Source organism: Cinclus cinclus, chromosome 20, assembly GCF_963662255.1.
Source record: "Cinclus cinclus chromosome 20, bCinCin1.1, whole genome shotgun sequence".
NCBI lineage: Eukaryota > Metazoa > Chordata > Aves > Passeriformes > Cinclidae > Cinclus > Cinclus cinclus.
The window spans coordinates 4,785,087-4,802,410 of record NC_085065.1 but is presented as its reverse complement, the minus strand read 5'-3'; the positions used below and the strand labels follow the sequence as shown (position 1 = coordinate 4,802,410).

At 43.1% G+C, this 17,324-nt stretch overlaps 1 protein-coding gene across 6 annotated transcripts in view; it reads right to left on the bottom strand.

Moving 5' to 3' along the window:
- Positions 1 to 16,847, bottom strand: part of TNRC6C (trinucleotide repeat containing adaptor 6C) — a 99,826-nt gene extending 82,979 nt beyond the window's left edge. For all 6 annotated transcript variants that reach the window (XM_062506508.1, XM_062506507.1, XM_062506509.1 and 3 more), the window contains exon 1: positions 16,144 to 16,847. The gene's annotated coding sequence lies outside the window, so the exon portion shown is untranslated. The remainder of the gene's footprint in view (positions 1 to 16,143) is intronic.
- Positions 16,848 to 17,324: the final 477 nt, after the last annotated feature.

The window sequence follows — 17,324 nt, the reverse complement described above, 5'->3', positions numbered from 1 at the left end:
TGTTCTAAAGCAGGAATGCCTCAGAATATCCCTGTAGGAGTTTGTCTTGTTCTTACATATGGATCTCAATAGGGAGGGATTTTTATGAGCAAGGAGTTTTACTACAGAATGAAGTGGTGTTTTCACAGATTGCAAATCGCTTATGAAAGCCAAGCCTAACCCAAGGTTATCTTTAAAGTGCATGTGCTTGAGAGCTCTCCCAGAACAGGAAAGCAGGAGGAGCTGCAGGTCATGGCCACAACAACTCCAGCACTGTGCCTCTGGCCTGTCAGTGCCTGCTGCTGAAAGGTTTATTTATCCCTTTTAAAAAAATTAACAAACCTAGGCTGATTTATTTTTTAAGCTAAGCAAGAACCTGAGTTTTCCAGTTGGATTGCTTCCACAGCTTAAGGCACAGCTGGTAGTGTGGATCAGCACTGAGGGGACATTCTGACAGCATTCTGCAATATTCCTTTGGGAACAGTGTTCTTCAACAACCTTCAGGTAGACTCTATTTGGATTATTGCCCATACAGTGCTTTAGAGTTCAGAAGTTCCTGCAGTAATTGAGGGCTAAACAGAGACCTGTCTCTCTTGTCACTCTATGTCACACTGCTCCAAACCTCAACAAACTCATTAATTTTGTTGTATATGCAAGATACTGAAGGTTTATTCATTAACATGGGAAAACTGCCTTTTCAGCACAACACTCCTAATCTTTGCCTAGAGATGCCTTTGTCTATGGTTTGGCCACCATACTTTAATTCCAAGATACCTCTTGTACCCTAAATCCTACTTTAGGCTGGAATAAACTCCCTTGACAGCTGTGGAAGCTGCTCTTACTGACAGAAATCCTACAACTTGCACACAACTGCTTGAGCACTGCTCTGGTTTTAATGTCCCTCACCATACAAGAGGCCATTGTGCATTCCTGCACAGGCATTTTTCCTAATAGTGCTGATGGGAGGGAAAATAATGGAAAAAAAGAACATCTTTAGACTAGAATTGTCAGGAACTGGGAAATAATCATCCAGATGCAGGCTGTGGAGGCTTTATGGTAGGAATTATTAGATCCATGCATTGTTACAGGTGATAATAGAGGGTTTGGATAGCACAGACTCAAGCTATCAAAGACAAGTTCTCCAAATCTGGTATCATACAGCTTCAAACAGGAAGAAAATGACTACTTGGGACATTCTTCAAAATCTGATTGTAAGAAGTGGCTGGAATCTTGAAGGCAGAAAACAGCTTGAAGGGTAGTGATGAAATGGGATCAAAAATTAACACCAAAGAAAGAGCATCAAGCTCCAGAAAGGCAGGTTTTGATTACTTCAGGACACCTGAAATACTGTCCCATATGAAGAGGCAGGTGCTATTTCTTGGAAGTCACCAGGAATCTAAACAACAATGCAGATATCCACACGTGTGGCAGGAATCCTGCACAAAGCAAGAGGTCATCAGCAATCCTTGTTTTCCCAAGTGCTGGAAGAAATAAACTAAAATTCTGTATCTGCCTATTGCTAATTTTGTTTCCTGCTTTATCTTTACACAGTCCAGCTCTGTGACCTTTCCAGAGTAAATATGAGTGAAGGGAAGGAGCTGGTGTGACTGTTAAAGTGCCAGCTTTGTTCCCTTGATATCCAGGCTCAGTCATTAATCAAGAAGAGTCAAGCTGGTCCCTAATTACAAGCTCTCCAATCACCTCAAAAAAGAAAGCAGCATGCAAAACTAGGTCAAATAAATAAGAAGCAAATATGAAAAAACCCAGCACAAACACACGGGGACAAATTGAGAAAGGCCAGAAAAATATGAGTACCGTGCGTGTAAAAAGCAACAACTAATCAACCTTTAACTGCTTCATTAATATGCAAAAGGAAATATTAGTTTTGATTGTGGGTGGGAAAGGAGGAGCAGTGACAGATGACCCTGAGAGGGCTGAAGTGACAGTACTTTTCTTTCTCCCTAAAGAGGTCAGCAGGGAACAGATGGCCAACAACCGCCGGCACCGGTGCGGAGCCCGCAGATGACGACACTTCTCCCAGGGATTTCTCCCAGGGATTTCTCCCAGGGATTTCTCCCAGGGATTTCATGGGGCTCTGGCCAAGCTGGTGCCAGGGGCAGCAAAGCACCCAGAGCCAGGCTGCTCCTGTCCCAGGATCTCCACCTCCACTGCTGCAATGGGCCATTCTGGCTTCCTTCCCAAGGGCTGCTGAATACAGCACCAGGCAGGACACTCAGGATTTGTTTATGAGTCCCTTCACCCCAAATTTGAGATGATCTGGCTTCTCAGAAAAACTCACAGGGAAGAAAACAAGATGGAGCTAAACATTTTGCTACCGCTCCGAAGAGGAAATAAAGCCAGCAAAGGCAAGAACAGCTTTAAAATTCTGGAGAGAAATGGGACCTTTCCCCACTGGCTGGGCTTCTGTCATTTACCACAGGAACAACATGTCTAAGTGACTGCAGGTTACCTAAAGCACGAGCAGGTGCATGGATGGCACTCTGGAAGAGCAGCAGATGGCAAAGACTGTGCACATAACTTACAAGGGAAGAGAGAAAAACATCAGCAAGAGCTAATAAGGATTTGTGGTGAGAAAAACAACCTGATTTTTGTTTTCCCCTACAGCCTAGTCCAAAGTATTTTTGAAAAAGAGTAAAGAGAAGCAATCAAACTACATAACTGATTTTTCAATCCACATGGAGATTTTTGTTAGTGAGGATAAGACTGCTTTATTATTTGATAGTTTTAAGAACTATTACTTAATAATGTTAAGGTATGTAACAAAATTGCAGTAAAAACCCACTGATGAATTTTTGTTGCAGTGTGCCACACATCCAGCAGCAAAATTTTTATTAACCACTTTGCTGCTGGAAAAATGTATCCACTTACTTAGTTTCCAGAATATATCAAGTCATGGGACTGCAAAATAGTTAAAGAAGGACAATATTCAAAACACCCTGATGAACTCAAAATGTAGAAAAAAGGCAGAGGATCAGTGAGAAAAAGTGCAGGGCACCATGTCTGGCAGGAAAAATAATCCTATATAAATACAGCATAGGGAACAAGTGATAGAACACCAGTTTTGGGGAGGAAGAAAAGCAGGTGCTATAGTGAATTTCACTCCAAAGGCAAAACAACAACATCACAGATGGTCAGAAATTCATCAGCTGCTGTGTTGTGTCCAGTTTGGGACTACCTACAGCAAGAGACACACAGGTCAGCTGGAGGGAGCCCAGAAAATAGCACCAAGGAAATCAAAAAAGCACAGGCCCTTGGAAAAAACTTCTGACTTGGATTCACTTAATCTAAAAGAGATCATAACCCTGGTATTCAAAAAGGTGTTAAAGATAGAGGAACAGAAGCATGGAGTAAAATCTTTTTCCTTTAGCTGTGGTAAGTAGCACTGAATTTAAATTGCAACAAAGAAGATTTGGATTAGGCAAAAAGAAAAATCCTCCACACTGAAGCATTTTAAAAACCTTCAACAATAAAATGTATACAGAGTCTTTATAAATATACCTTTGGAGAAGAGGAAAAAACACAAAAAGCAAAGAAGATTTATTTTTTTATGAAGCAACAATGATACAAGGCCACGCTGACTCTAGACACAAAAACAGTTAAGACAGGGAACTGGAGGCCTCTAGCCATTTACTAAGTGAAATCCTACAATCTCCTTTCCAGGGAGTTAGTGGGGGAAAGCCCCCAGCCACAGCACTGTGGACAGGGTAAGTATATGGAACAGTTACAGGTACAGTTGTGAGCACACAGCTTGAAACTACACCCTTAATTCAAAAGTCTGGGTGCAAATTTGCTCCTGTAGGGAATCATAAATGAAGTTAAAAGTTTTGTTTTACCTCGATTTATGATTTTTTGAGCCCATGTTTTAGGGTTTCTCACTGTCCAGTTATGCCCCTGTCCTGCAATTAACTGCCTTTAATAGATTACTTGCCTTGACAGGGGACTCCTTCCTCTGAAACATCAAGGTATCATCCATTGCTAACAGATGAGGGCTGGGAGTTTGATACCTCCAGTTTCTGGTGAACTTATCCTGAAGTGTGTAACAAAAAACTGAGCTCCTGAACAGGGGCAGCAGCTGGATTCCTGCAGTCACTTAGAAATTCCACCAAACTGGGAGTCTCTGCAGGAGCAGAGTGTAGCTGCCATTCAAAACCAACCAAGAACATCACAGCATTAGCTGAGAACATGGTGTGAGAAGCAACACATTCAATTAAAACTGGTGAAACTAGAGCAGATTTTAGGTTGTCCAAAAGATTAAATTAATGATCCTGCTCCTACAACCTGTAAAATAGAAATTCCAGGACTAGAAAGAGCTTCTTTGTTCCATGCTCGGTCTCAAGGCTGCGTTTCCAGCAGTAGCACATGATGTTTCTAAGATGCCACTTTGGAATATTGGTTGGAGAGCAATAAAAACCTGGCAGGGCCCCAAGGAGAGAAAAGGAGAATTCCAGCTAGTGTGTGCTGCAGGGCCTGGGCTCCCACTGGAAGTTTCCAGTTCACCCAGTGTTAAGTTACTGTGACCCTCCTTTATGTACACGTAAGGTAAATAACCACTCGAGCAGATTAGATTAGAACAAAAATAAAGCAGAACAGGTAGCTATATCATTCAATTCAAGATATTTTTCAGAAGTGCACCGACCTGGCCTTGATTTAGCTTCTACTGGTTAGTACCAATGACTGGAAGAGGGGGGAAATGCCAGAGAAGAAAAGGTTTTATAAACTAAGGATGCAGATGAACTATGACTGGGAAGCCAGAAGTTTGAAGAACCCCTATCTGAGCACTGCCAAGTCCTAGTAAACGTTTGCAGGGCTTGGAGTTCTTGTTTTTCATCTAGAGACTTCCTTTTGGTTTTGTTTAACACTCCAGCTGCTCCTGGTGTGTTAGCTGAGAGGGATGGGCACTGAGGAGAGCACTGGAGTACAACCAGCAATGTTTCAGGTGTGCTACCCTGTCATTGTTAAGTAGCACACACCAGAGTGGATCTGCAGAGCAAAACTGTCATTGCAGAGGATTTCCTACTCACACCATCCCTGTTTCAGGTGGAGCCTGACTCCAGTCTGCTCCCAGGCAGCAGGAAAGCATTAACTGCACCCTTGGAACTCATCATCCAGCGACGTTTTATTTAAAAGGAATCTGAGAACTGCACTCCAAGACACATGATGCCAATCAAAGCACAGCAAGTGAGGACAATCACTTGATCAGTCATGGAAGTTCCAATCCAAAGGAAGAGATTCACATAGATAATCCCACAGGGATGCCACCACACAGGTACATCCCCTCTCCTGTGAAGGTGTTGCTCTCCACAGTGCAGGTCTATTAGTGTACATACAAGCTCCAACATGGGGCAGCTTAAGGAGTTAGTATGCAAATCTGGGCATGGGCTAGAACTGTACACCACACCTTCTGCCATTTATGCATTTCAGGCATGAACCATACCAGAATTTGCTCCCTCAACCTGCTGACAGCACCCCAGCAGACTTTAAATACCCCACCATGGGCACCACTCAGGCTATGCAAGGACAAAAAGAAAAAAAAGCCCCATTAAAAAAAAAATGCATTAAATTCATCACTCAAAGCAGGCTACAAACAGCAAGAAACATGCTATGAAAAACAACTCTCTTCCCTCAGCAAACACAGGCTGAAGGAAAAATTAAGCTACACACTGTGAAGAGTGCAGATAACCAGATTTATTTTCCCAGCACTGCCTCCCTCCCAGGCCTGATGATAGTTACCCTCAGTTGATCTGGCATCTGCTCCACAGCTCGTCCCCAATCTTCCAGGGACATAATGCACAAAGGAAAATAGCTTTGGAATCCAGCAGCTCAGCAAGAGCACAGCATGTTTGTCTCTCCAGATATTGTTGGCTACTTGGGTTTCTGTAAATACTTCAGAAGATGAGAGCCCTGTGCCAGCAGAGGCAAAGCCCCCTCACTAAGTGTCACCCTTTAGCTGACCCGGGAGAAGAAGCAACCCACAGACAAGCAGCTGAACTCCAAGAACACTTTAGAGGAGCGCTGCTTCCTGGGCCAGCTGCACAGGGATACTGCAATGCAGGAGGCCAGGAAATTGGAACAGGAGCAGCAGCTCCACAGGATGTTTTGTTAGGAAGGCTCAGAGCTGACCACTCCCAGGGATGGAGGCTGGTGGAGCCAGTCAGTCAGCTGTCATTCTGGAGGGACAACGGGGTCAGGAGGGACTGGTCACAGCTGGGGCCAATGTGCAGCAAACCTTCAGAGCCCTCCAGCAAGCACAGCTAAGCCTTTATGCCCCTCTGTTGAAAATAACTAAGAAGTTTGTTTGTCTAACTACAGTGATGCACATTTTTTGCCTGTAGCAATTTCCAACACACCTAACCCTCCTTTCCCCCTTCCATCAGTTAGGTGCCAGTATTCCATTATTTCTGAGCCCAATCACTTTGTCAGCAGCAGTTGAAAGCACAGTGAACTTATTTATTGCCAGAGCTAAAGATCAGGTTGGTGCTCTCATACAGGTGGGGCTGGACAACACAACCTACAAAAAGTAGGAAACAGAATTTACCCTGAGGACAGGCATGTTTATGGTGTTCCTCTTGTGCTTATTCTGGGAATAAGGTTGTGCTGACACGACCCCCACCTCACAGCAGCTGCAGGCACACAGGTCCATTGGGTGTCCATGCTCGTGAGTGGTTCCAGTGTGATTAAACAGGCCCGGGAAGGTGAGCAACACCTCTCCTTAGGCAGACTTCCTGCCACAGGCACAGTGGAAAAACGCACACACACTGCCCTCGTTCCTACCCACAGGCAGGGAAACTGTAGCAGACATGTCCAAGAATAACACCAACACACACCAGCAGGACAGCGAGGAGCAGCAGGGACCAGACACACACACATCACTCCACCTGAACACTCATCTGACATCTGACATTACCTAAGGTCCCCTCCAGCACAGGCTTTCCTGTGATATTAAAATAATTTCCCAGACGTGTGGCAGAAGCTGTAGAAGCCAGTCTCCAGGAAGACGAGGGGTGGGGTGGGCCTCTGCTAGCACAGCACTGAGACCCAGGTGTCACCTCGGGAGACACAAGCTGTGGGAGATGCAGGACACTGCTGCAGCCCCAGCTCCAGGAAACTCATGGGGAGACTTGGATGGGGAGAATCAAAGAAGAGCAGCCTCACAGGGAGGGGGTGTCTCGAGATCCACAACCAGCAAAAAAATAAGGACACTGTTCCTCATGCTGTAGGGCCCAGGGTGGGAAGGGTGGTGCTCTCTCTCCACACCACAACACACACACACTGCCTTGGGAAGCTGAAGTGCCCCCGTGCTGGGTCACCTCATCACACCTGCTCCCACGGGGACAGGTAAGGTGAATGCACAGCTCCTGACACAACAAGGCAAAACAAGATGAAAAAGGGAAAAGAGATGTCAAAAGGACTTCTTAGAAACCAAAAGGGAAGTACACTTAAAGCAAGCGTGATGATGGAAATACAAGTTTTTGTAAGATGCTTATTCTTTTAGAAGATTTTAGAATACACAAACCCATGATTTCCTTCCTCTGCATTTTTAAATTTGCTGAGTGAGCTCATTGAACATTCGAGCTGTTGCCTTCAAGTTTTCCAAATACCATTCTATTTAAAGGCACTGTGAATAGGGAATTCAATTTATCAAATGAATGAAAGAAGAATTCTTAGCAGGAACCCTGGTGAGCTAATCAAGAGTCACAATAAAATGTCAGGGGTCCTGGAATTCTCGGCAGGAGGTTAACACCAAATTTGATCCGAGTCAAGGAAGACAAAACACACTATAGACTAATAAACTGTACTTAAAGTTGTGCACTGCGAATTTGTGAAAGTTTAAACACAAATGAAGAAAATCTGCTTGGTCTGTGCACTTTATACACTCCTAGCATTTTGCTACAAAAATAAAAAAAAAAGCTGTTGACTATAATCATGTCATTTAACTTAAAGAAAATAATAATTTAATACATTTTAAAGTTTTTGTTCCATTGTACCTTCAGCTGCAAGGCTGTTTTGAAAACTGAGAAAATTAAGAAGGCAACATAATTTGAGTAATATAAGAAACAATTACTCTGAACCTATCTTTAGGCTGGAAACTGGATTCAGTTAAAGATATATCCTATCATCCAAAATTAAGGAAACAGCATAATCCATGCCAGCAACTTTCCTTCCACAAACCTATCACAGTTTAAAAGATTAGCTCTGCAGTGCTGAAAGAGTAATCCTTAAAACTTGATGAACTTAATGGAAATAAACTCTTCTATTTCTCTACTCCACTTCCCATAGTAAAAGCATAAATTAGAATATCACACCAACATCAGAATGGGCCATCATCCATTTTTCAACTTAGCAAATGAATAGCAGCTCCATGGGGGAGGAGAGACAGGGTGGGGGAGAGATGGGGAAAGGAAATAGCCATAAATGATCTTCCAGGGCAGGAAAACTAGTTGCAGTAAATACCACTTTGGAAATCAATTTATGGTCAATTATGATCTTAGTAATAACTATTTTATACCTTAATTTAGTGCATGAAATGCCCAAGGGAGCAAATATTCTCAGAAATACATCCAATATGTCTCCAAGTGTGTTATCTGATCAGTAGATGCAGACAGAATTCCAGAAAGAGCAGCTCTTGCTTGTCTGGATACTGACTGAGGGATTGAGGTTGGGGCAGGATAGAAGCACAATTTCAGTGCAGTTGGACTATCAGGGTTACAATATCACCCAGATTAAAAAAAAAGATTGTAGCTATCAGTCTGGGTTGTTGGCTTCAAAAGCAATGAGTTTTGAAATCACTGCAGGATTTCACCTAGAAATTTGTGAAGTACGTTTCATTCTCACAAATGTAAGAAAAAATTAAAGTTGAGAGTCTTTTTTTTAGGCAAATCACTATGCAAACTATCCATCCACTAAGTCAACCATTGCTTTATTCAATTATTATATGTAAATGTGGTAGCAGAGTATAAAGACTGACATCTCTAATACACTGTTGGTGTAATGAGACTTACTCGGACCATTCTTCTCTCAAGTGAAGGAGTTGAGTTCTAGGAGATTGATTAGAAGAATAGAAATAGTAAAAATTACACATTCACCAAGCTCCAGTAAGTCCCAGATAATAAATCTTTCACCTGAAATACTGCTATTTATAGAGACTCTGCTCCTTAACACCAGCAGTTCTATTAATGTGCGAGACCAAATTTAGCTCCACACCTGGATCAGACATATTTTACTGTGATCATACTAAAAACATTAAAGAGCATTTAGCTTGCTACCAATAACTTCTCCTCCTTCCTTACCAGAGGATGCTGCATCTTCCATATTAATTTATTTTTGAAAGACTTAAGATAAACTTCATTATAGTTTACGTCAGCAAAGAGAAACCAAGTAATTTCAGAGGCAGGAAAATGTGAACAGCACATGTATGCCAACAGGTTATTTTTAACTAAAAGCAATTTTTTCTGCATCACAAAACAGGAATGAGGTACAGTACTGGGCACTTACAGCATCCAGTCATGACAGGATAAGGATGATTAGATTTGCATAGATGGACATCTTTTGTATGAGAAAGAATTTCAAGCTGCAGCACTCATTTCAAAGCTGATAATGTGGTAAAAATTCAACACAAACAACACAAACCCTGGAAGCAATTCTCCTCTGTTAAGTAAGTTGGTGCACTTGGTAAGGGCCATTAAGAACACTGAGGGAAGAGGAAAGCTGAGACCTGCACATGGACAGAATGATGTTAGCAGAGGGATAATGCTGCTCCTGCCTTTGGTAATACACTTGTATACAGAGACTTACTTGATTTACACACACTCCCCATTAGCTTATGTCTGCAGTGCTACTGAAGTTTTTTAGCTTCATATTTCACATGCAGGATCATCCTCAAGGCTCCTGTGTGGATACACTGAGTTTAAGCAGAAACATTACAAAAACACCTTCTATAGTCTATTAATGACCTTGTAGGAACACAGGAAAATGACAGTCTGCACATTATGCATCTGTACAGCTGATTTTTTTGCCCTTGGCATTCTCCCTGAACTGCTCCTTTTTTCTAGAATGGTTTGTGTTAAAGCACTGGGCTGATGCTCTTTTGTTTACCAGTAACCAGCCACTGTTTAAAAACAAGGATCTCCATTGTCAGCACCAATGAATGACACGAGCATCAGCCATGAAAACACTTTGGAATTCTGAAGAACTAAAAGACCTGAGAGTCGGAGGCTTGAGCAGGACTGAAATCAGACTGACACAACACAGATATCTGGCTGAGCTTAAAATAGACTTGGCAGAAGTCAGCCTGCACTAACAATTGATCTGTGCACGTACTGACCACCCTGAACATATCCAAGCCACAGCAAGCGCTCCCTAACCCTCCACCAAAACAAACAGCTCTCCCACTTCCCATCAGGAAGCCTTGGAAATGCAGGATGAGAGAGAAAACTGTACACTTTGTGCATACAGAACTCGGGAAGGGAAGAAAGGAACAGGAATGAAAATAGCACATCTAAGAAAAATCAGGTAATGCCATTCTAAGAGACTCCTCTCGGACAAGACCGTAACAAAGACAGCACTGCCATCCCTTCAGAAAATCAGCATGGGAAAACATGCACAGTCCACATGAACAAGAAACTGGGGGGAGAGAAGTGGAGAGAAGAATGGATCTCCCTCTGAAAACACCCGTGGGCAGTCACTAAACATAGCCCAGGGTGGTTGTTTTCCTTGTGGTAGAAGGGGGGTGGCTGTTATCTTTTCCTAAATGAGCCTATAGCTGGTAGCTGCATGATAACTATTTTGAGATATATAAACATATTTTTCTCTGGGGCTTAATTACCACAAAGGATGCCAACCAATTTGACAAGTCAATTTTTCATTCAAATTAAAAAAAAACGAAACAAAACAAAACAACACAATCCTGAAAAACCTCCTCGTCTAGCAATCTAGAGCTTAAAAACCAACCCAGACATCCAAGGGATAAATATTAGGTATTTTCAATACAAAGCAATAAGCAATTGTGACCATTTCTTGTAACCGAGCTCCTAAAACATAGAAGTTCCAGACTGAAATCTAAGTAAATGTACATCTAGTTTGCAATTTTTTAAATGGCTGTACATTTCAAACCCCAGAAAAAGCAGGCTGCAGATAGCTGTTTATTACAAATGACTTCCACCTCCTCCACAGCCCTCAAAGGCAAACTATAAAGCTGTGTGCAAAGCCAGACAATCTGGGCACCCAGCCATAAACCATCACTGCTGCAGCACAGATAACTGTTCTCGCTCTCAGCCATCCTTGGCTGCAAACCCACGGGGAAGAGCTCCAGAAACCAGACCTCAGGACTGTCAGGCCTCCTAATATTTTATGAACTTGAATTACAACTACGTTCAAGACCTCAGTGCTGAAAAATTACAGCACTGATTCACACCCAGGGCTGAGACCAAAACTCACTCAGATTTGCCTGGTACCCTGAACCTTGAGATGCAAGAACAGCCAGTTATTTTACAGCTGCCTTCAGTGACAGAGGCCTTTTTATGGGGAGGAAGAGAGAGACATGCTACTCTTAAAAAAAAAAAACAAAAAAAACAAAAAAACAAAAAAAAAACAAAAAAAAAAAAAAAAAAAAAAAAAAACAAAACCCAAAAGAATCAGATGCATATTTCAGAGTAGGGAAGCATTTTCCACCATCTTTGACAAGACCTCAAAGAGCACAGTGACTGCTCTGTGCAAGAACAGGCAGTTTGTTCATGATCAAATCCAGACATTTTCGTCTGGGGCAGGAGATTTTAAAACATAGTAGTGACAAGGTAGGAAGGTGCACAAATATAGTTTTCAGAAAACACAGTTGTAACTGTATTTGGGAATCCACAGTGAAGTTAACCATGATTAAGTAATGATGAAATAACTCTTAAGTACATCTACTTTTGGCATTTAAGATGTACAACCTAGCCATGCTTTCTGTTCACAATTTGCCTAACTAGCACAGATTCCTAAAGGGAGATCAAATAATACTTCGATTCCTCTACTTTCATACATTAAGAATAACCATCTTACATTTTACCAACAGCATTTGCCAACGAAGAGACGGTGCAGAGCACATAGATCACTTAGTAATGCAATTTACTGTCACTTTTAGATCATCTCCCCATTCAATAAGGTATACTTCTCTTCTAAACACTATTTGCCCTGGCTGATATCTTCATAATACAGCTGAAAACCTCAAGCCATTATCACTAGAAGGCATCAGCTGATCCTAAATTGGCTAGACTGCAGCGTCACAGGCATTTAAGAGGTTTCCTTATCATTCATCTTTAATACTGAGGGATCGACACACTCCTACCTGCAGCTTCTAGGCCAAGGGGAAACCTTCTAATGGTATTACCATTATCTTGTAATCTGAATTTTAAACAATTAAAACAATAGCACTTTTGTGTTGCAGGTCTCTACTGTAACCAAAGATGATACATTTTTCATCAGTTGTCAGGTTCAAAGTCTTACATAAAGCACTGATTTTTTTAAAAAAGCAGGAATATGCACTCTGCATTGAAGCTGCTGAGCCTTCGATGTGAAGCAGCGCTGTAACAAGGCACTTAAATTTAAGTCATCAAGAGAGACCATTTGGTTTACCCAGGAAAGGTTTGGTAATTTTATTTTAAGTCTGCAGTTCTTTTAGTCAATACGATCTGGCAATTCTTTCCAAATGAAAGCCTCTTTTTACTGAAGCAGGGGATGGCTCCACCCCTGACCTCCTCCTTCAGCTTGTTTTGGAAAGGGGCCAGATGACAGCATTTGGAAAAGCGCATGTTTATCTCGGCGAGGCCAGCTGCTAAGTTAACATATTACCCGTTCCCACATCCCCCGCTCTTGGTTAAGTCTTCACAGCTAAAACTGAAAGTAAACGCTGCCATCGGGCTTTTAATAAATGTAACACGAAAGAGAAAAGGAGTCTCCATGGCATGGAGCATCTGAACGGGCTGCACAAGTGTAGGTCATTTTGAGTGAACAGCAGGCAGTAACTCTGTCAATAAAATTCCTGGCCTTTCTGAATGAAGCAAATGAAAAACTGAAAAAGAAGAGGTTTTATTTCTAGACCAATTTAAAGCTATGCTTTCTGTAAGACTGCTACTAAGCAACAGTTTGCTCCACTACACAAGGAGATTATATGTCCCTGCCTGACGAAAACCTTTCACTTTATCTTGTTTTATTGTTAGTCCATACTTGGCAAGGTATGGAACATGGGAGTTTTGAGAACTTCAACAAAGACTCTTCAGATCAAAAGCAGTCTCATGTCCAATTTCTCATTTTAAGGAAATTCCATCTCATTATCTTCCAAGTGTTAAAAACCTCTTTCAAGCAAAACGAGTACAGAATTACCTCGCTTTCCTCAAACATCAGTGAAAGATCTCAACTCATCAAAATCGCAGTGTTACCTTACTAAAAGAGACAAATCCTGGAAAAGAAACCAGAAATTAAGGCGGAGGTGGGGTTTTCACTGATCCCAGCAAGGTCCAGCAGGCTTTGCAAGGAGCAAACCCATCCACTCACAGGTGATCAGAGACAGATTTCTGAAGAAGCCGAGATGCCACGGCTGAAGGGGAACTTCCAAGTCCCCAAATGGTTTTTAGCACAAGGGCAGTGTCCCAGAGCAAACTCCACTCTGGGAAATGGCACAGCCCAAGGCTGCCTACAAGGACATTCCCAGGCACTGGGACTGATGCCGTGCACACTGACAGCTCCAAAATAATCCATGTGCAGGAAAGCTGTTGTACAGTACACACAAACCATCTGTGTGTGACACAACAGTTCTTAGTCTGATGGATACCCAGACTTCAATCTGTCAATATGGGGACCCACACATAGAACAGGAACATTAAAATATCCTAAATAAATCCTGCTGCAATCCAGAGGAGCTCTCAACAAAAAGGTCCATCTTGTTTCTTTCACTGCTACAAAAAAAAAAACCCTTTGGACAAAAGGTACAATATATTGCCTAAAATACAGTCCCTACTAATAGCCATCCATCCTGCCCTGGGGCAAGTCCTGGCTGCATCAGTTTTCCCTATGGCAGCACCTGTTCTCCGGAGGCTGGACTGTAATGAACCTTCCTCATCTCAGGAAGCCAGGCAGATCACTTCCAGTCAGAAATGATCCGTTCCCCTTTGAAGATAAGGATAAAGCCACACAAGGCATTATTATTACACTACTGCTGGTGCCCTTAAGCACTCATTTTCCCTAAAAAAACTTCAAATTAATCTGATTTCCTACAGCTTTTTTTAATAGACTGAGTCCCGGGCTCGGAAGCAGCCGGGTTAGGTGATCACCAGCCCAGGGCTTCTGCAATCTCACCCAAAAAACACCGCAGTGCTACCCAGGGTAGCCCGAGGCTGCACAGGCTGGAGCACTTTCCTCACTGGGCTATCCAGGGCTGACACTGAGGCTTTCACGTTCGGGAAAGAATTCCAGAAGCCAGAGCGGGGACGCCAGCGCATCCGGGGGCTGTTCCTCAGCACACCATTTTGAGCACACACAGGAGCAGCCAGCCAGACATCGCAGGGATTCCTGAACCCGAGGAACCGCGGCTGTGGCAAACTGAGATGTGTTAAGCACAGGTTGCATCCACTGCAAGTCACCTCCTATTTCCTTGGAAAACACCAGGGGAAGCAGTGAGAACCTGTGCGTACCCTCCCATTACCTTCTCGAAATTATTATTTTTAAAAATGTAATATCCGAGAGGAAACTCCGCTTAAATTCGGGGAATCAAAAAAAAAACAAAAACAAAAACAACAACAAAAAAAAAAAAAAAAAACTAAAAAAAAAACCAAAAAAACCCACCCACCGCAGGGAAGGAGGGCAGGATTTGGAAGCCATGCCTCGCTCTCCCAGTGCATCCAGCAGCAGTGCAGATGTTCTCCTGCTCCTCCGCTCTGGCATTGTCCTCAGGTCCACAGCACCACCGACACCCACCTGATTTAAAGCTCTGCACCACCGGCCAGCCCACTAACAGCGGGATTTATTGGAATTTTAATTACCTTAACCGGCCTAATGTCCACGGCAAATTTCTGTACATAAATTAGCATAATTCGCCAGATACATACATATGCAAACGAGAGAGAAAAATATGCAACAGACACGGGTATGACGTCCCAAAGATTATTTCTAAATTTAAACTGGCTGTTAGAATAATTGAATAAATCTCTTCTCACAGATACACTCCAGTTGTAGCAGAAAATAAAGTAGCCGCAAAGACCTGCAGTATTATTTTTAATGGGAAAAGAGGGGAGAAAACCCAATTGAGTTCAATAAATCCCATAATTGAACCTTCAACTAATTACATATTAAGAAGATTAACCTTTGACATAAACTTGTGATGCAAACAAAGAAGCCTCGAACAATTAATAAACTTCCAGTGTTTCAAGATTTCTCAGGTTAACAACTGAGCCCTCCCCATTTTCCTCCCCTTCTGGGTCGCAGTTAAAGGAATAAACTCTCTAATATTCTCTGTCTCCCTGGACATTCCAGGTTTAGATCTCTCTGTGAATACTCAAGAGAAAATTACTGCGGATCCTCACAATCTCATTACGCGGGGAGAAAGAGAAAAAAAAAAGAACAAACCCAAATCCAGATATTTTAACTTTTAAAAGCAAGCAGCCACGAAGGACAAAGCTGAAGCTCATGTGCTCGCCCACAGGGCAGCACTGCTGGCCATGCCCACAATTTTCCAGCCCTGGGATCATTTCCAACCCGCTCGGCGATAATTTTCACACGTGTAAGTTCTAAAGCAAGAACACACGGTCATGCCTTGCAGCAGAAATTGCCTTCATGTCATGTCTGAGTGGCACAACATGCTCACAAATGGCACTTTCTGCTCGCTCTTCGGGGCCAAGCAGAGATTCTGGACAGAAGAAAAAAATACAGAATTAATTCTAGCATTAAAAAAAAAAAAACGGAGGTTGTTTCCAGTTTTCAAAAAAATCATATAAAAATAAAATGGATTTTGAAATGTTTTGGGGTGTTTCTGGCTTCGCTAACTAATAAGCAATTTTTAAAAAATAATAATCTAGTTTAGACTTGTGAAAAAGGAGGAATGCACCGGCTTTGCAGGTCTCTCCCCCTGCTAACTTCTACCATGCCCAGATTAAGAGAGGCTCTTACCCTTCTTACCTTTTAGTCTTTTCTTTATGGGGCTCTTTGGCAGCTTTCGATTCAGTCTTGCTGTAAGGAAACGAGTATTTTGTCTACCGTGTAGGGGTCTTTCTGACGTGTTCCTTTCTTATTTTTAATGCTTTCTTTTTTTAATTTCTTGTAAGTGTACCCGTAATTTCACGAATATGAATACGAAAAAAAATCTCACACGGCCAAAAAAATTAAGTTTTTCGTTGTTGTCGTCGTTTGCTTACCCCCCCTCAGGGAAAAAAAAAAAGTCTGCCACACAGGAGATGAAAAAAAACCCAACAGATCAACAGGAAAACACTATCCAAGTAGAAAAGCAAAGAGCTTCAGTGTTATCCAGCCCAGCGAAGTGCAGCAAAAGCAGGTCCAATTCCAAAACAAGCTTCTGACTTCCAGTGAAGGGAAAAAAAAAAAAAAGAAAAAAAAAGAAAAAAAATAACCAAGACCAAGAAACCAAAATACACGTTCAAGTCCCCGGCTAAATTTTTGCACGAGTGTGTCTTAAATACAAGTTTGCTTTTATGTGTTGCAGCAAAACCCACGAAAAGCCAGGATTTGGAGTTGATCGGGATGAGTTCTCGTGTGTATGTCTTGATGGGCTCTCAGTCCACATGGAGGAGCATCTGAGGGTTTTTCAAAAAGTGCAAATCAAAAAAGAGAATCTGGGATCCAGAAAAGAGTTTTAAGATGGATCCCCCCTTCAAAATAAAAGGAGGGGGGGGGGGGGAAGAATAGAAAAAAAAAAAAATAACCCACCACCGCGGAGGCACGGGGGGATGCGGAGCCTCACATGGGGCTGCGGGCAGGAGGAGGATCCCGCCGGGAGGGCCGGGGGGGCGGAGGATCCAGCGGGGTCTCCGAAGGGGAGGAGGGTCGGCGGCTCCGCAGGGACCCCGCGGGCGATCCGGGCCGGGAGGAGGATCCAGCAGCCGCTCCCGCAGGAAGGAGCGAGCGCGGGGAGGGGATCCGGGGAGGAGGATCCAGCAAAGTCTTTCACGGAGGGAGGAGGGAGCGGGGAAACCCGACAGTCTGTGTGCCTGGCTCGCAGCGGGATCCGCGGGCAGGCGGGAGGGGAGGGGGGGGATCCCGCGGCTCTCTCCGTGTCCTCCGCAGGGATCCGGCAGGGAGCCGGGTGGGCGGCGGGGAGCGGGGCAGCCGAGGCGACGGCGTGT